This window comes from Cucurbita pepo, unplaced genomic scaffold (genome assembly GCF_057944985.1).
Source record: "Cucurbita pepo subsp. pepo isolate OVF unplaced genomic scaffold, ASM5794498v1 scafford_10, whole genome shotgun sequence".
Lineage (NCBI taxonomy): Eukaryota > Viridiplantae > Streptophyta > Magnoliopsida > Cucurbitales > Cucurbitaceae > Cucurbita > Cucurbita pepo.
Window position 1 is genome coordinate 331,882 of NW_028257915.1, and position 7,051 is coordinate 338,932.

General features: G+C 32.9%; 1 non-coding gene across 1 annotated transcript; it reads left to right on the forward strand.

The window, feature by feature from the left end:
• Positions 1-293: 293 nt before the first annotated feature.
• On the forward strand, positions 294-365 carry TRNAC-GCA (transfer RNA cysteine (anticodon GCA)). The gene has a single exon. It is a non-coding gene; the product is annotated as a tRNA-Cys (tRNA).
• Positions 366-7,051: the final 6,686 nt, after the last annotated feature.

Sequence of the window (7,051 nt, forward strand, 5' to 3'; positions counted from 1 at the left end):
GGACCATAGCTCAATGTTAGAGCATTTAATTGCAGATCAAGAGGTCACCAATTCGAACCTAGTTGGGCCCTTCTATCTAGGATAGAAATTTGTTACACTTTTTGGACCGACACTATGTCTACGGGGTCACTAAGGTTAAAATCCTACAAAATGGATCCATGGCTCAGTGGTAGAGAATTTGACCGGTCACCCGTTTGAACTTGGTTGGGCCATTTTATTTTGGACAGACACTTTTTACACTTTTGGATTGACACTCTGTAGAACGAGTCACTAAAGTTGAAATCATGCAAAATGGGTCCATAGCTCAGTGGTAGAGCATTTGACTGCAGATCAAGAGGTCACCATTTCAAATCTGGTTGGGCCCTTTTATTTTGGACAGACACTTTGTTCGATTTACTCCCGACCACCGAGTGTCTAAAGGGAAAAGAAATAAGAATAATTACCGATTCCATGTACATTAAGAAAAGAGTGTGGTATCCAAGCACCCACTATGAACATGGTTAAAAACTTACTCACTCCATGTTTTCCATATCTTTCATTTAACTAAGAGTAGTTGCCCATCTTACAATTAAACAACACCAACTATTTTTTATGTTTTAAAATTATTTTTTTCAACATTTCCCTTATTATTTCCCTTATTTTGTACTATGAACCTATAAACTCTATTTCAAATATAATGTAAATATATATGTTCATTATATTTTAATTTTTTTTTATTTCGAGAAAACATTTTACTTTATTTTCAACCTGTTTTAACTTGCAATCCGTGCCTCGAGAACCCACCGAAAATGGGTCATGACTCCCTTTTTGTTTTCACTTACTCCTCCTAAATCTATAAAATGTCTCCTATTTTTATTCATTTTCTCTTTTCTTAAATATCAAAATCTTAAATAAAAAGGAATAGCTCTCTAAAATATTCTTCTTTGCTAGTAATTTCACATAATTTAACATTTTAAAAATCGGTAAATTAAAAAATCCTACATTGATATATTCGTAATTTCATGTAGTCTTCCTAAATTTGCCGGCGACATTGTTTGTTGTCGAGCTTGATAATGTGAGTTTGTAACCCATCCGTTAGGGTTCTTGAAATGATTCTCTAGATTATCCCTTCCATGTTGGGAGTTGGGCCATGGGTCTTGGGTGAAGGAACCGTTGGTTTACCGCCCCTAAGAGTTAAGGAAGAATCTTGAGGCTAGTTTCACATAGTATCATTGTCTTTGAGATAACAATTCTTTTCTATTTTATCTAAATTTTTTAAATATGGGTTCATTTCCAAATGCATGCTAACACCCTTATTGTTGAATAAATGACATGAAACTTTCACATAGTAACGTTGCCTTTGCTCCTATTGGTGGAAGGATAATGTTGGATCGATATGACAACCCTAGAGGGGGTGAATAGGGTTTCAACAATCTAATTATTAAATTTTTTTTTTAATAACAATCAAACTTGATACCATGCAATAAAACTTAACAATAATTTAGAACTTAAATAGGAAAAGGGTTAGAAAATATAACACCATCGTTTTGTAGTGGGAATTTGAATAAAACTTTGAATAAAACTTTCTAACTCTTTCCTCGGATCAGAGCCTAACCGCTACACCACTCTTTTTACGACTGCAAGAGCAAACTCAATCCTTTCCACGGCTCAGGATCAAACCGGTACACCGCTCTTTTTACGAGTTCAAGAGAAAACTCAATCCTTTCCACGACTCAGGATCAAACCGGTACACCGCTCTTTTTATGAGTTGAAGAGCAAACTCAATCCTTTCCACGGCTCAGGATCAAACCGGTATACCGCTCTTTTTACGAGTTCAAGAGCAAACTCAATCCTTTCAACGGCTTAGGATCAAACCAGTAAAATTGTCTGAAATCTTATAGAAACACACCACAACACTCTTAAATAATAATATTTATTATTTATTTATTTTTAAATTTATCATAAAAAATTATAGACCACATGTTTCATTTATATATATATATATTATTTTAAATAAATATTAAAAATATTTTAAATTCATTTTATTATATATATATATATATAACATATTTAAATGTAATACATGTTAATGAAAACTGTGAGTAACATTTTAAAAATAATTAAAAGTTTTATAAATCTAAATGAAGTTGAAATGATTTTGTAATTCAAATAATTATCTTTATCAAAACTAAATGAAATCATTATAATTTCTTTCCATTTAAAAGTAATAACTCGTTTTCATAAATAAAATCATTATAATTTTTTTTTCATTTAAAAGTAACAACTAGTTTTCATAAATGTAAACGAAATCTTTATAATTTCTTGCCATTTAAAAGGTAACCGAAAACTTTTATAAATGTAATTGAAATGATTTTATAATTTAAAAGTAATGGAAAACTTTTATAAATGTAATTGAAAACTCCACCTTGTTACTCCACCAAATTTATAAATGTCATCACGTCAGGTATCTTGTTTTGAATTTGATTGGTCCATAGTGTCAATTTTGCCACCACATCATCACATCGGGTATTTGTTTTGACTGGAACTTCTTCGTTTTATCTCTAATTTGAGTGAACCAAAAAAGACGTTGAAATCGTTGTTCCCAACCTTACACTGTAGACAAAAATACTGAGAATTGTTAATAATTGAAGGTAGGTTTGTTATCATCAAAAGATTAAGGAAAAAAAGCCAACAGATAATAGGTCGATTATACCTATAGGGTAGTTTTAAGGGTGACAACGAGACTAATTTTTTTTTAGTTAAAAATTAGAATTATAACAATCTGCCTAAAACCCTCAGACTAATTTTGCTTCATTTCTAAATGCACGCAGACAAAGTAGAAAAATGAAAACATGTAAATTGTAAACTCGAACATTTCAAATAAATAAATAAGTTTTGATGGTACCAATGCTAACCCGAAAACAATCAAACCAAATTTATTTCAAACATAGAAAACTTCATGTCTCCATCTTGTAAGGCCAATAAACCAAAGGGCCTAATATAGTAGAGAAATAAAAAAATGTTACCCTCATCTGTGTTGTGCTGTAAGTGATCCATAAGTGATCCATGGATGTTGACTTTGACCAATTCCTACTATTTTTTTTTTCTATATTTTGAAACTATTTTAAGCACTCTTCTCTTGTACTCCTTATAATTTCTACCTTTTAAGGTTGTAAATATTTGTGCACGGGTGACTATTATGATTACATGTCAACCGAGTCAAGTGGAAATAAATTTTGAAGATGAAATTAAAGTATTAATTTTGATGTCATCTTTACCTGAGTTTTGGGATATTGTTATTAATGAGATTCAATCTAATGCCATTAGTAATTCACAATGATAATATTCAAAATACTTGACAAAAAAGAATGGTCAACATAAGATATTTGAAACAAATAAATATTTTTGTCATCTATGATATATCAAATCACGCATTTGAAATTCCTTAATAATAAACCTGAAGTCTTCATCTTTTATAGAGAAAAGTTCCTTGAATAGAAGTCTTATTAGATACTTCTAAGCATTTAGAGATCAACTAGAAATAAAGCTAAACATTCTAAAAAAAATTAGGGGTTAAACTTTTAAGTTAAGGTAATTTAAGAAACTTATGATTTTTATATTATCAAGAGTTTAATTGAGCTAGGTCGATTCAATCTAGTGGACCCAAGAATTGAACCAAATCAAACAACCTAGTTAGCAACATTATTTAGTGGAAGCATTTTCACGCAAAGTAGAAGCAATAATGGAGAGTTTGAAATAATATAGTTTTCAGCCCTTGTTTCTCGAGTGAATATTGAAATAATATAGTTTTCATGTTAAGTTTTGCACGGAAGAAAGAAAGACTGGGATGTAAAGTATTATTTCAATTTGTTTGTAATATACAACAATATATAAATTAACTATAAGAAATATATAAAATTACATGTTCTCCAAGAGTTTCAATCAACATTGGAGGGATACTTCTGCAACCACTCTAAAGGTGCTCAAGATCACAACGAGTTAGATAAAACAGCTCTAGAACTTTGAATCCAATAACTTGAGTTTGACTCGTGATAGGATCTCTCTTCTTGTGGAATCTGCATAAAATAGGAAAACCATTCCAAAATAAATTTTTATAAGGGATTCTATGGTGTAGTGGTAAGCACTTTGGACTTTGAATCCAACGACCTAGATTCAACTCCTAGTAGGACCTTTATGAAATGACCTTGATGCGAAAACACAGAATAAGGAACGACAACACAAGACATTTTAAAATAAAAGGGTGTTACCCAGCATTCGATGCGAAAACACAAATTTTCTTGAGGCATAAGGTGTAACTTTCTTGAGTTATTTCGAACTTGCTCCGCTTCATGCCTTCCAATGCCTTCCAAGGCTTCATGAACATGACCTCCATAATCATTTGAACCCATAATAACTAGCATGAGTTTTAGGTTCCGAACTTGCTCCAACCAACTTGAATTGAATTTATTCTCATGTCATATAAAATAGACCTTACAGAAAATAGTTGGTAATTTCGAGCATGTCTAAGCCTTGAGCTAGGATATGACTTCGTGTTTCGTTTTTAGGAACTAAACCTTAGAGGTTGTCATGTCATGCATCGTATTTTAACCATGAAAACTCTTCCGAAGTAACTCTTAATTTTCTCCCCATGAGTGCATAGGTGGCGTTGTCATAATCGTGGCATCCTGCTAGCAAATTATTGTGCAGGAAATCTCATTTAGGTGAGGGAGATAATAAGTTCATCATGGAATCCTACTCATGGTACATATACCATAGCATCCCACCTAAAGAGAAATAGGGGCCTCGCGGTACACTTCGTGAAGTGAGATAATGGTTACTTCAGGCATGGATCCTAGCAACTTGTTAAGCATGATGTTTGCATTAACCTAGGTGTTTTCTTGGATTCTTGGTGATCCTAGGTTTATGCATAACGTCTTGGGTCAAGCTTGGAACTTATAAGTTCTTAGGAATAGCCCAGCATGATATTGTGCAGGTAGTATCTATTAGAGACCAAGGGTACATCTGGGGAATCTATTATTTCAAGGACACCACTTTAGTTATCCTAGGAGGTAAAGTTATATGGATCGTGATGAGCATTTTCTCCCATATCTTGGTTTCGCTAACTACAGTTTTCTAATAACTCCCAAACTTCATTACATTATATAACCTCTCGGGATAAGGATTCATACAACATTTCATAAAATAAGATCTACTGAGAAAACCCGAGAAAAGGTCAAATTTTGAGTTGACTTGGACAGTTCAGTTGAACTGGCCGTATCATCGTTTTCTTCCTCTGAATTGGAAGAAGATGCGCTCGCGTCGCCGCCATCTGAAACTCGGCTTGTACAGCCACATTACAGCGTTTCTCTCCTCGATTTCTTCGTGAAACTTAAAGATGGATGTTACAAGAAAGAGCGAGGGATTTATTTGATAACTTCTCATGGATCGTAGCCTAAGAAATTGAAGGAAAAGAGATCGTAGATAGGAATTTTGACTCTTATCCCCAATTTAATTTCGAAACCTATTTTCTTCAATTTGGCACGCTCTCGAGGTTATTTTTCTTCGTGGTCTTCTATGGAAGCATTCCTTGAGGTGCAGAAACTGATTGGAATCATTCTTGCTCGACGAATCATCATGTATCCTCGGATTGGATTTTCAAGTTTTTCTTGAAGTTCTTCAATGGCTGATCGAATTGCGGGAATGGTTTCTAGGCACTTTCAGCACTCTATTCCTTCATAGAACTTGTGGGTAATCTTGTTGAGAAACGGTAGGAATAAGTTAGAAGAGAAATGGTGGAGGATTTCTCTCGAATTTGGAAGAAATCTGAGAGTAGGAGACCCATAATCTAAACGTTTATTGTCTTCGATTGGGGGATCGACCTTTCTCGATTCTTATTTCGTATTGTTGCTCCTACTTAAGACTTTATAGGAGGAGCTTAAACCGACATTGAGAGCTCCAGAATTTCGTTATTTAGAGATCGAACTTTCTGGATAATTTTTTGGAGATATCAACTCCGATCATAGCCTTACCGACCTTGGCTTTGAACACTAGTCGTTGGATGTGATGATCCGTGCGTGATCGTTCTAGATCATTCAAATTTTTTAGGAGATCCGACGATTGAGATTTAAGTTCAAAAGATTTTTCTCGGATGGTCACGGTAGATGCTCTTATTCTAATTAGAGTGGCATTTCTGTAATTATCCATTCTTCCAGGAGTATTTTGGTAATTTTCCACTTTCTGAATATTTTATTATTATTTTTCTCGAAAAATCCATAATTTTTCTACAAATTTCTCATAGCTTTTTTTATCATTTTTCCCTTTTTTGTGATCTTGAGATTCCTTCTAGATAAGGAATTACAAATCGGAAAGATTCTTGATAATTGATAAAATGACTTTTTTGCCCTTTTGATTTACTTTTTCCTTTCCAATCCTTTTCAAAAGGCCTTTAACTCCTTGAAATCACTTGTTAGGGTACACGAGTGACTTGACTAAGTCCTTTGTTCTTGCTTAATCCTTTAATTTTTTTTCCTTTCTATCCTTTGGGTCTTTCATGAGTGGCTTATTCTTATGGGAGATAATTTCCTTCATTTTTGGGGTGTTACATATACATACTCGTTACAAACACAAAATAAGAAGCAGACTCAAAAGAAGAACAAAAAAAACTAGATTAAAAACATAGCTTAGTCCATGGCCCACACTCCAAAGTCCGCTCTCATCCACGACCAACTCTTAGTTACTTGAAAAAAAATGATAAACATGGAGTGAGTAAAACTTAGTAAGTAGCCTACTAGTAGGTTCTTAATCACGACCTTAAGCTAGGATATTACTTCTTGTTATGTTTTCAGGATCTTATACTGATTTTGAAAACCTTCCCCTAAAATAACTTTCAATTTTCTCCCCATCTATGTTTTTTTTAAACACTTGTGAAAGTTAAAGAGTAGTTTTGAAGTTTTTTTTTTTTTTTTTGTTTTGAAAATTCAACGGTATTTTTTTTTAAATAATTATGATTATATTTTTTATAGAGAAATTGCAAAGTTCAATGGTATTTTTTATTAATTTGGATTATAATTTT